Raw genomic sequence first — 13,295 nt, forward strand, 5'->3', positions numbered from 1 at the left:
ATATGCAGATGACACCACCCTTATAGCAGAAAGTGAAGAGGAACTAAAAAGCCTCTTGATGAAAGTCAAAGAGGAGAGTGAAAAAGTTGGTTTAAATCTCAACATTCAGAAAACTAAGATCATGGCCTCTGGTCCCATCACTTCATGACAAATAGATGGGGAAACAGTGTCAGACTTCATTTTGGGGGGCTCCAAAATCACTGAAGATGGTGACTGTAGCCATGAAATTAAAAGATGCTTAATCCTTGGAAGGAAAGTTATGGCCAACCTAGATAGCATATTGAAAAGCAGAGATATTACTTTGCCAACAAAGGTCCATCTAATCATGGCTATGGTTTTTCAAGTGGTCATGTATGGATGTGAGAGTTGGACTGTGAAGAAAGCTGAGCACTGAAGAATTGATCCCTTTGAACTGTGGTGTTGGAGAAGACTCTTGAGGGTCCCTTGGACTGCAAGGAGATCCAACCAGTCCATCCTAAAGGAGATCAGCCCTGGGTGTTCATTGAAAGGACTGATGCTGAAGCTGAAGCTCCAATACTTTGGCCACCTCATGTGAAGAGGTGACTCATCAGAAAAGACCCTGATGCTGGGAGGGATTTGGGGCCGGAGGAGAATGGATGACACAGGATGAGATGGCTGGATGGCATCACTGACTTGATGGACATGAGTCTGAGTGAACTCCGGGAGTTGGTGATGGACAGGGAGGCCTGGTGTGCTGCGATTCATGGAGTCGCAAAGAGTCGAACACGACTGAGTGACTGAACTGAACTAAACTGAACTGAATATTATGAATTTTGTGAATGTATGAATTTTATGTATGTTTACCTCAACCAAAAATGTTATTTTATCTTCCATTTTTCTTGTAATCTGGATTTTTCATATACTAATATATCATGAACATCTTTCCACAATATATAGTCAGGCAAAACCAATACAATATTGTAAAGTTAAAAAATAAAATAAAAATTTAAAAAAATCTTTAAATGTTAAATATTCAAGCCACTCTTTATTTTTGATCTTTTTATGAATTCTCTTTATGCACTTTGATGGCTTGACATATCATTACCAATTGTAAATTGAGTTACTCTTAATCACATAGCTTTTGGTGTAGAAATTTTATTTCTATAGCATTTTGCACATATATTCATGTAAGATGTGGATGTGTTTAAGCACTTTTCATACAGCATGACAGGCTTGGTGACTCCACAGACATTGATGTTTTGGGTCCTATTAAAGAAGTAGACCACTGGAAGGCAGGAGGCAATGACACTTCAACTCCCCCAGATAAACACCAATTTCACCTCACATCAATCTTATGGATTGGAGAGATTAAATCATTAGCTCAAGGTCATTCAGTTGATGGGTGGCCTTGTAAGTGAAGGGTAAGTTCAGTCAGCTTGGCTTCAAATGTCATGCCTCACCTCCCAAGGAAGTGATTTTCAAGGTGTGTCTCAGCTCCACATGCATCAGGTCACCTGGAGAACACCTGTAGGCTTATCAGATGAGACTCTTTGCTGGGTGGTGCCTAACATTTTTAATGCAATATTATTGACAAGGAATTCATTCACTTGTGTAGAAAATAAGATGCTCAGTGAAATATATTGGTCTTCCATATGATGTTCTTTTCCCAGTTTTTTCATCTATACTTTTTACATATCATTTCATAGTGTGTGCATGCATGCTCAGTCGCTTTAGTCATGTCCGATTCTTTCCAACCCCAAGGACTGTAGCCACCAGGCTCCTCTGTCCCTGGGATTTTCCGGGCAAGAATGGGTTGCCATTTCCTCCTCCTGGGCATCTTCCCAACCCAGGGGTTGAACTCAAGTCTCCTGCATTGGTGAGCAGATTCTTTACCCACTGAGCCACCTGGAAGCCCATCATTTCACAGTATATTTATGTAAATAATATATATGCTTCTCTTAAAATTGTATGTAATTTACAAAATTTACAAAAAGTAAAGTTTGCTCTATTTGGTGTACAGTTCTGAGTTTTGAAATGTCTAGAGTCCTATAACCACCATATATATGGTTAAAAATCTTTTCACCCAAACTCCTGCCAAATATGTAGGACAATCTAGGAGCCATGTCCAGTCATGTTGGGGCATATTGTGTCATGTTGGGGTGTGTCTAAGCTCATAGGTGGTATCTGTGGGCTCTGCCTTCGCTTTATTCTGTCTTGCAACCTGGTCTGGTCCTCCCTCCTCCCTTTACCCTTCCTTCTAGCTTCCTGTGCTCTTAACCCCATTCCTGCCATGCTGGGCTTGGAGGGGGAATGCAGATTCCTGGCTGGGAGCCTCCAACCTGCACCAAAATTCCCTCCCCTCCCCTTCTCTCTGGCCCTTGATTGTCTTCATTCATGTCAGCTGCCATCACACCAAAGGACATGCTTTTCTACAACACTCTGAAGCCCTGGCTGGATGAGTAATTGTGAGTGAAGGGGTTTGGAGATGACCCTATGGACCCAGGAGAAGGTCCTCCTTTGCCCACTCCCTTGGATGTCTCTGCTAGGGGATGGGCTCCTGCCGAGTGCTGGTGACAAGTGGAGCAGGTACTGTCACATGCTGACACCCGCCTTCCACTTCAACATCCTGAAGCCCTATATGAAGATTTTCACCAAGAGCACAGACATCATGCACGTGAGTCTCTTGAACCCAGGGTTCCAGCTGGAGTCTTGGGGATAACAGGGACTCAACAATGTCTTGTCTGGAATCTGACTCTTGTGGGTGGCTTTAGGGCCATGGCTCTTTCTTTCTGAGCCTTGGTTTCCACAGTTGAAAAATGAGGATTATGTGATCCCTCATTTTTGGGTGGCCAAGATGATATAATGGAGTAATGTTCCTGGCACACAGTAGGTGCTCAGAAGGTGTTAGTTTCTATGTTTCCCTCACAGAAGGCTTGAAATCTTGAGACATGGCTGATGATAATGATGAATATCATGTAGTCATTATTCCAGAGTAACAAATCACTTGGAAACAATAAGTGCTTAGTATTGACAAGTTTGTGAGTCAGTGGGCTGGTTCTTCTGGAGAAGGCAATGGCAACCCACTCCAGTACTCTTGCCTGGAGGATCCCAGGGATGGGGGAACCTGGTGGGCTGCCATCTTATGGGGTCGCAAAGAGTCAGACACAACTGAAGTAACTTAGCAGCAGCAGCAGCAGCAGGCTGGTTCTTCTGGACACGGATGGGGCCACTCATGTATCTGTGATCAGCTGGGGTGATCAGGTGGTCCACTGGAGGTCAGATAGGAAGACTTACTGATCTGAGGTCAGTCCTCTCTCATCTTTGTGGCTTGGCTGACTTCAGGTGGATCTTGGATGACCTCAGATGAAACAACTGGATGTCCTTTCATGTGATTCTCTCCCTTTACAAGGCATCTCAGGCTTGTTCACATGGCAGAAGCAAGGTTCCAATAGACTGAAAGGAAGCTGCAATTCTCCTTGGGGTCTAGATTTGGGATGACCACTTCATCATTTTCACCAGTCTATTGGCCAAAACAGGTCCAGAACCAGCTCAGAATCAAAGGATAGTGAAAGAGGCCCCCACCTCCTAAGAGAAGTTACTGAAAAATTACACTGCAAAGGGTTTAGATATATATGTGGGAATGAAGAACTGGAGGTCAGGCTTTTGGGAAGTGTCTGGGATTTTTTCCATACCTGCAAGCTGACAAGAGAGCTTATTACTGTTTCATGGATTCTTCCAGGAGATGTGAAACTCCTGGGTGAGAGACAAAGAGCAATTTATTACCCTCGGAAGGCAACAACATGAGCTTCTTGTTGGTTTGCATTCTTCTTCCAAGTCACTAAATCTCATGAAGGTGACACGGGTGGGCTTTGATATATGCCTGCTCATGTAGTATGCTGACGTATATGCCTGCTATTGTATTATGGTTGGGGAGGGGGTAGGTTAAGATATTCTGTGACTTTTATAGCAATTAGAAGCAACTGCCCCAATACCTGTCGAGGAGGAGACATTACCTCACTCCTCAAGGCTGTTTGCTAAAAACACAACTCTGAAAAATGGCCCAGGTAATGAAATTAAAAGACGCTTACTCCTTGGAATAAAAGTAATGACCAACCTAGATAGCATATTGAAAAGCAGAGACATTACTTTGCCAACAAAGGTCTGTCTAGTCAAGGCTATGGTTTTTCCTGTGGTCATGTATGGATGTGAGAGTTGGACTGTGAAGAAAGCTGAGCGCTGAAGAATTGATGCTTTTGAACTGTGGTGTTGGAGAAGACTCTTGAGAGTCCCTTGGACTGCAAGGAGATCCAACCAGTCCATTCTGAAGATCAGCCCTGGGATTTCTTTGAAAGGACTGATGCTAAAGCTGAAACTCCAGTACTTTGGCCACCTCATGTGAAGAGTTGACTCATTGGAAAAGACTCTGATGCTGGGAGGGATTGGGGGCAGGAGGAAAAGGGGATGACAGAGGATGAGATGGCTGGCTGGCATCACTGACTCGATGGACATGAGTCTGAGTGAACTCCGGGAGTTGGTGATGGACAGGGAGGCCTGATGTGCTGCGATTCATGGGGTCACAAAGAGTTGGACATGACTGAGGGACTGAACTGAACTGAACTGAAAGAATATCAGAGTTTTTTGGGGGTTTTTTTGGCATATGAAGCAAGAAAGTACAAAGGTACACAGGAACCATGGAGGACTACCTCTCTCAACATAGGGCACCTTTCCCTCAACAATTTCTAACAATGAAGATGATGAGATCTGACATTTGCTGTGCAGTTACTTTATGCAGTAAGCTGACCAACAGTGCACAAAATGTAGTGGGAGGAACCAAAGTTATATTAATAGCAGGTCTCCTGACTCCCAGGCTGGGGACTTCATGGCTTAATGTAACAATTTCCACTCCCACTCAAGCCTGGTCATCTGTGAAGATTGGTGCCTAGGACCAGGAGGCAGGGTCTGGGGAGTGCGTCTTGGTGTTTGGGGTTAGAGAGGAGGCAGTTTCCAACCTCAGCCATATCCCCTTCTCTGTCCAGCCCAAGTGACAGCACCTGATTAAAAACGGCCACACCCGTCTGGACATGTTTGAACACATCAGCCTCATGACCCTGGACAGTCTGCAGAAAGGGGTCTTCACTTTCGACAGTAATTACCAAGAGTGAATGCTCGGCCCAGGGCCTGGGAAGATGAGCCCTAGACCCAAAGGAGTAAATGAGCGAGACTGAGGTGGACAATCAGAAAGGCCTTCCTGGAGGAGATGGGTCAAACTGGACATTGAAAGACAGGAAAAAGGGAAAGAGAAACAGCAACCCTTACAGGTAGGCAGAACTGTTTAATAAATGCTAGGAGGTTAGAATGAGCAAAGTATGTGCAACAGTAAGGGGACAATTTGGGTATGGGGTGGAAGGAATGTCTTAAGGACATTCTGAAGCCAGACAGAAGATATGAACTAATCTGAGGTTTCCTAGGAGCTGTGGAAGATGTATGAGTAGATGAGGGTTGAGGTCAAAGCTGAGCTTGGACATCTAACTGGAGAGAAGACTGACCACAATGTAGACACTGGATGATGTTGACAACTGGATGTAAGGAGACTAGGGAAGGCATTATCCTCATTGACCAGCTGGGAGAGGATGAGGTCTGAGCCGAGTGGACAGTATGGGGAAGGAGAAGCAGACAGATACTAGGAAAGAAAGAAAGGAGAGAAGCCTGATGTCTAAGCTGTGCCCTAGGTGCCTGGGGCATGGAGTCAGCTCATGGACATGGGATGTGCGTCGAGAAGAATCTGAAGAGTTACATCTCCTGGCTCATCCCCACACTGTATCTGTGAACCATCTGTTTCTGGAGCCTCAGCTTCCTGAAGGGAGGTAGCTAGCCCCCAGCTTCTGGGCTTCCGGTGTCTTAAGTGGTGGCTTCCCTTCATGCTCTCATCCTTCAGGAAGCCCAGTGAATATATTGCTGCCTTCTTGGAGCTCAGTGCACTTGTGGCTAAACTGCACTGTCAGATCTTCCTGCACATGGACTTCCTGGGCTTCCTCACCCCAGATGGGCGGTGCTTCTGCAGGACTTGCCCTTGTGCATGGCTGCACAGATGTGGTCATCCAGGAGCAGTGCTGGCCCCTCCTCAGTGAGAGTATTGATGACTTCCTCAAGGTCAAGGTGAAGACCAAGACTTTGGACTTCACTGATGTGCTCCTGATGACCAAGGTAGGCTGCTGTGGGATCTGAGTTCAAGAAGTAGAATGAACTTTGAGCTGATCAGAGATCTTGGATGGGATGCATAGGGTACTGGGGAGCCAAAGGAGGTGTTTGAGGAAGGGAGAAATGGGTCATGGATAATTTTTAGACATGACCATGTGAAACTGGTCTGCAGGGGAGTGCTAAGTCTGAAGCTGTGAAGGTCTGAGATTTTACTCTACTCCCAAGCTAGTAAGTTATCTACCACAGAGGCAGACTGTATATATACATGTACACATACATGCATACATGGTCTTCCCACATGGCTCAGTGGTAAAGAATCCACCTGCAATGCAGGAGCTGCAGGAGGTGTGGGTTCAATCCCTGGGTCAGGAAGATCCCCTGGAGGAGGAAATGGCAACCCACTCCAGTATTCTTGCCAGGATAATCCCATGGACAGAGGAGCCTGGTGGGCTACAGTGCATGGGGTCACAAAGAGTTGAACATGACTGTGTGACTGAGCATGCATGCATACATATATATACACATATATGGGTGTGTGTACACACACACACACACACACACACACAGAAGGAAGCCTGGATCAGAGCAGCATATTTATTTCTCATAGTAGAAACAGTAGTCAGAGTAGAGTTGTAGCTCTGGTTCCCCATCCCCAAATTCCTTTGAGGGCACCATGATGCTTTTACCTGTACATACAACCATGGTTGCATCACAGAACAGGTACCTCTGGATTTTGAAATTTGGAACTTATATAGGACAGCTGATATATCTTCTCCTTCTTCCCTTCTTCTCCTTTCCCTTCACCCTAGCCAGTGAGGGGCTTCCCTTGTGTAAAGAATCTGCCTCCAATGTGGGAGACCTGGGTTCGATCCCTGGGTTTGGAAGTTCCCCTGGAGAAGGGAAAGGCTACCCACTCCAGTATTCTGGCCTAGAGAATTCCATGGACTGTATAGTCCATGGGGTCACAAAGAGTTGGACACGACTGAGAGACTTTCACATTCACTTTCACTATAGGGAGTGAGGGGAAAGGAAATAGAGAAAGGGGAGAGAGAGATGGAGAGAGAGGAATAAGGAGGAGGAAGGGAGGGAGAGAGGTTGTTCTGGAACTTAAACAAATCCTTATCAGTGAGAAGGCAAAGTTTATAGGTTCTATAGGTTTCTAATCCATCCCTTATCTTCAGGAGACTAAAGAATCTCTGGATTTACTATCCTAGCCTGTGAGCAAATGGCTTTGGGACAATGTTTAAATTCTAGCTTCCGTGACAAGTTGTCATTTAATCATCCTGTAACCTAGGTTGCATCATGTATAAACATGAAAATTTCTATGAATCTTTGATTCTCTTTACCGTGGATGACATAAGAGGCAAGAAGGTCAAGGAGATCTCTGGATGGGGCCTCTGGTGATAGAGTGCATGGGAGGTCTAGATGGATAATGCAGTTTCAGAGATTGTCTCAGTTTAGGCTTAGGGGCCCTCAGAGCTAGTGTGAATCTGGGAATCTTGCTTTCTGTCCAGGATGAAGATTGGAAAGGTCTGTCAGATGAAGATATCTGAGCTGAAGCTGACACATTCATGTTTGAGAGTGAGGGTCCTAGTGTGGGACTACTGAGGGGAGCATGGGTCCCTCCATTGCAGGGACTAGGTGTGTAGACCCTGAACCATCCCCCATGCCTCTCCACCCTCCCCATGGTCCTTTCTGTTAGGGTGCTGTCCATTTTCTGGTGCTGAAGTAGCCCAGTGACCCAAGCATGTCTGGCTACCCCTCAGGCCATGAAACCATAGCCAGCGGCCTCTCCTGAATCCTGTACAACCTTGCAAAGTGCCCAGAACATCAGGAGCATTGCTGGCAAGAGGTGCAAGAGCTCCTGAAGGACCGTGAGCCTAAAGAGATTGAATGGTGAATTCAAGTCCTCATGGCATTTTTCTGAGTCCCTCTCACTGGCTCTGCTCTCTTGCTGGGGAAGAGAAAAAATCTTTTTGTGGACTTTGTCATTATTTCTTAGTGGGAAGACCCAGAGAAAAGGTCTGGTACACAGCATGTATAGTAGGAGGAAGTTTGCAGGCTTTTGAGACAGAAAGACCTGGATTTCTGAAATAATCAGTGACAATGTGTGAAGGTAAATGATAGCACTTAGCACATACTCAGTAAGTGAAATTTCCCTCTACTCTCTTACTTTTCTCTCTAAAATTACATGTTTTCAAACATCTCCACTCCCTGAGTGTTTCTTCATATCCTTCTCCTTAATTCCTCATATTATTTAGTCCAGGTTTCACATGGAACTCTCAGGAACTAAAGAGTTCCTGTCCAGGAATACCTGCATCTTCCTCCATCCAGTCCCCATTCAACAAACACTAGCACACTTCTTCCCTCTTCTCAGTTCTATGACATCTCCAATTCTTCTCAGCCATTCTGTGTCCTGGAGACTCAGGAAGAACCTAGACCTGGTCTTTGCCTTCCAGGATCTCCTAGTATCATGGAGGAATAGTCAAGAAGTTCCCTGTATAAATGGGCAGAGCTACAGTCAAGAAACTCCCTGTATACATGGACAGAGCTTCAGTTTAGAGTAAGACAGACAAAGTAGAGGGTAAAAAAAGTGCCTTAGTAGAGGAAAATAGTGCCTCATCTCAGACCCTGAAAGTTGATCAGTAGAGAGGTGGATGCATTTGAGGTAAAGTCAACAAGGTAGCTGGTCAAAATGAAGAGATGGAGGCAGAGAGGGAGAGAGACAGAGAGATAAAGGGGGAAAGAAGGGGGTTGATATATGATTGACCTGTGGAGCATAGATTACTTCATAATGTTAATACACTGTCCCAGAGTGTGAAGCAGATATCCAATTCTGGATAGTAAAATAATACTTGGTCTTTTAATAGAGTCTACAATTCTAGCATAGAGATCTTGGGCAGCTTTTGCTAAATAAACCCTTAGGTACTCTTATTGCTATGGTGAATAATATAGTCTATCTGGATTGAGAGACATTTACGAGTTCACTTTGAATACAGACATTCACATTTCTTGTTAAATTTAATCCATGTATGTTATATCATCATCTTTTCTATTTTTTTCTAATAGAAAAATTAATAATTTATGGATATCAATTTCTTGCTCAGTGATCTTAGTAACTGCTAAATATGGAGTCCCATAGCAATAGGAGAAATAAAGATAATCATAATAATATAAACTTTTGCAATAACAGGGAAATTACATGGAAAAAAGTTAATTCAACCTGCTTCTCATGTCTGGCAAGAAAATAACATCTACACAAATCAAAGATTTAAAATATATAATAAGGGAGTCTTAAAGGCTCTATTTTGGTGGGCTCCAAAATCACTGCAGATGGTGATTGTAGCCATGAAATTAAAAGACGTTTACTTCTTGGAAGGAAAGTTATGACCAACCTAAATAGCATATTAAAAAGCAGAGATATTAGTTTGCCAACAAAGGTCTGTCTAGTCAAGGCTATGGTTTTTCCAGTGGTCATATATGGATGTGAGCGTTGGACTGCGAAGAAAGCAGAGCACCGAAGAATTGATGCTTTTGAACTGTGGTGTTGGAGAAGACTCTTGAGAGTCCCTTGGACTGCAAGGAGATCAGACCAGTCCATCCTAAAGGAGATCAGTCCTGGATGTTCATTGGAAGGACTGATGTTGAAGCTGAAACTCCAATACTATGGCCACGTCATGCAAAGAGTTGACTCTTTGGAAAAGACTCTGATGCTGGGAGGGATTGGGGGCAGGAGAAGGGGATGACAGAGGATGAGATGGCTGGATGGCATCACCGACTCAATGGACATGAGTTTGGGTGAACTCTGAGAGTTGGTGATGGACAGGAAGGCCTGGCGTGCTGCAGTTCATGGGGTCATGGAGAGTCGGACACGACTAAGCGACTGAACTGAACTGAACTGAACTGAAAGGCTCTAGAGGAAACTATGGGAAGTTATATTACAGCTCCACAGTAAGAAGGCTGTATCATGACATAAATCCCAGTGGGTGTACAATAAGACATTGATATGCTATTACATGAAATAAATACAGAGTGGTAGGTATAGTATAGACTATGCTACTATATAATTTTTAATGAAACAAAACCTTTGATATATACAATGGAGTATTACTCAGCCATTAAAAAGAATAAAAAAATGCCATTTCCAGCAACATGGATGGACCTAGAAATTGTCATACTGAGTGAAGTAAGTCAAACAGAAGGAGAAATATATGACATCCTTTATATGTGGAATCTAAAAAGAAATTATACAAGTGAATTTAATTACAAAACAAAAACAGACTCACAGACTTAAAGGATGAACTTACGGTTGCCAGGGGGAAGGATGGGGGAGAAGGATAGTTAGGGAGTTTAAGATGAACATGTACACACTACCATATTTAAAATGGACAATACACAAGGATCTACTGTATAGCACATGGAACTCTCCTCAGTGTTATGTGGCAGCCTGGATGGGAGGGGAATGTGGGGGAGAATTGATGCATGAATATGTATGGCTGAGCCCCTTTGCTGTACACCTGAAACTATCACAGCATTGTTCACAGCTATACCCCAATACAAAATAAAAAGTTTTTTAAAAATGCCTCTAGGAAGATACATAAAAATAACACTAGGCAAACTGTGAGGAGAAATGAGTGTTGTTGGCCCATAAGGGTAATGTTTTGCATTGTTCCAACTTTGAACTATTAACTGAATCATCTATTTAAATCACCACACAAAAAGAAAGAAATTTTTTAAAAAAAGAATTCAGCCCCATTACTGGATCTTACCCTCAATGTTTATGAAAGTTTTCCAGTGATTTCTCTTCTTTTCTAAGTATAACATCACTATATGCAAAAAATGACACATTTTCCCCCATATTTCAAATGGCATTACTCTTTTTCCCCTGTCTAATTGCATTAGCTAGTATCTCCAGTGCCATAACAAAAAAGAGTAAATATTGAATCTGCTTCTTTTGTTTCTTATGCATTTGCCTTCTGATTTTGCAGTCTTGCCACAAAGAGTGTTTTGATTTTATACAATTTTGTAAATATTTTGTTAGATTTTTGTAGTTTTCCTCAGAAAGGCTTCTAAAAACATGTGAGTAACTTTTGTCTGGTACTTCTGTGGCACTACTTTTCCTTCTTTTTAGGGACAATTTTTTTAAAGTGTGATACACAAAGAAAAGGCTGCACATATTTAATGTATACAACATAATGAGTTTGGAGCTATTTGATCCATCTGTGATTTTGTTATAGGCAGAGGGGATCTTATAGGGCAGGTGGAGGGTCTGAGGGTCTCTGTTTTTGCTCCCTGGATGTCATATGGTTTCCTTAGGGATGACCTTACCCAATTGCCCTTCCTGACCATGTGCATCAAGGAGTCTGCAGCTGCATCCCCCAGTCATGGTCATCTCCTGCTGCTGTACCCAGGACACTGTGCTTCCAGATGGCCGGGTCATCCCCAAAGGTGCCCATAATGACTAGGGGAAGAGGTTCTTGGTGAGAAAGAGGGGCTCATCAGCAGGTTGGACTTAGTCCTAACTGGCCCCTCTTCTTCCACAGGTGTTATCTGTTTCATCAATATTTTCAGGACCCACCATAAACCATCTATATGGCCAGACCCTGAGGTGCTGCCCCCTCTCCCCTTGGGGGATGCAAGGAAGGGCAAAGAGTTCTGACTTGCATAGCAGACATCACTTCCCTCCATTATACACATGTCTGCCTCTCTAAGAATGGACAGCCTGGGAGATCCCACACAGTAGCCCTGTTTGTCTTGTCTTGTCCCCAGGTCTATGACCCCTTCTGCTTCATGCCAGAAAACACCAAGGGGAGGTCACCTCTGGCCTTTGGTCCCTTCTTTTCAGGGCCCAGGTCAGGGTAGTGGGCATCTGAAGTAGGGATTGGGGGCGTGGGGAGGATCTGGGACTTAGATTCCTGGCATAACTGTGGGGCAGAGGAGTGGGGAAAACAAAGATAGAGTTCTGGCTCTCCCCCTTCCACTCCCCTGGACGTAATGAGTAAGAGTCTGGGAATGGTGGTGGGCCCAAAGAGGGTGTGTTGTGTGCTGAGAGCCCCATTTCCCTGTTTGCTGGTCTGAGTTCAGGACCGGAGCGGGGGCCAGGTTCATATTCAAGCCCACGGAGGGATCGCAGGCACAATTAGCCTCTACCTCTGCCATCATGGATGGGGGTTGCAGGCCAGATTGCAGGTGCAATGAGGCCGGAATGATAGTGCAGTCAGAGCCCCCACTCTCACCCACAGGAACTGCATCAGGCAGACATTTGCCATGACCGAGATGAGGGTGGTCCTGGCGCTCACCCTGCTGTGCTTCTGCATCCTGCTGGACAAGGAGTCACTCAGGAAACCAGAGCTGATCCTGCCTGCTGAGGGTGGACTTTGGCTGTGGGTGGAGCCACTGAGCGCAAGCCAGTAGTGACCCACCCTCTTCTGGCCTGGTATCCAACAAAGGATATAGGGAGACCAATACTTTTCATTGAGCATCTTATTTCCTACATGAGTGAATGAATTTCCTGTCAAAAATATTAAATTTAAAATTTTAGACACCACTCATCAAAGAGTCTCATCTTGTAAGCCTGCACAGGTTCTCCAGGTAATATGACACAACTGGGGCTGAGACACCCAGTAAAAATCACTTCACTTCCTTAGAAGGTTAGGCATGACCACTGAAGCCAAGCTCATAAAATTTACCCTCACTCCACCACTCATCAATCGAGTGACCTTGAGCAAGTGAGTTAATTTCTCCAATCCATAAGACTGGTGTGAGGATGAAATCAGTGTTTACCTGGGGGAGCTGAAGTGTCATCACCTTCTTCCTTCCAGTGGTCTACCTCTGTTAATAGGACCAAAAACATCAGTGTCTGTAGCATTATGAAGCCCTATGTGTTGCATAAAAAGTGTTTAACCACACCAACATAAATGTATGTGTATCTATTGCTAAAAAATAAAATTTCTACACTCAAAATTTTGTGATTAAAAGTAACTCAATATGTAATTGGTAGTGATATTTCAAGTCATCAAGGTGCATAAAGAGAATTCTTATAAAGTGAGACAAACTAAATTATTTTCTAACATAATGCCATTTACAAAAATAAACAGTGGCTTGAACACTTAACACTTAAAGATTCTAAAGACCTC

At 44.0% G+C, this 13,295-nt stretch overlaps 1 pseudogene; it reads left to right on the forward strand.

Moving 5' to 3' along the window:
- Nucleotides 1-5,027: 5,027 nt before the first annotated feature.
- On the forward strand, nucleotides 5,028-12,573 carry LOC133250478 (cytochrome P450 4F3-like; annotated as a pseudogene).
- Nucleotides 12,574-13,295: the final 722 nt, after the last annotated feature.

The sequence above is a fragment of the Bos javanicus genome, chromosome 7 (genome assembly GCF_032452875.1).
Source record: "Bos javanicus breed banteng chromosome 7, ARS-OSU_banteng_1.0, whole genome shotgun sequence".
NCBI classification, from domain to species: Eukaryota; Metazoa; Chordata; class Mammalia; order Artiodactyla; family Bovidae; genus Bos; species Bos javanicus.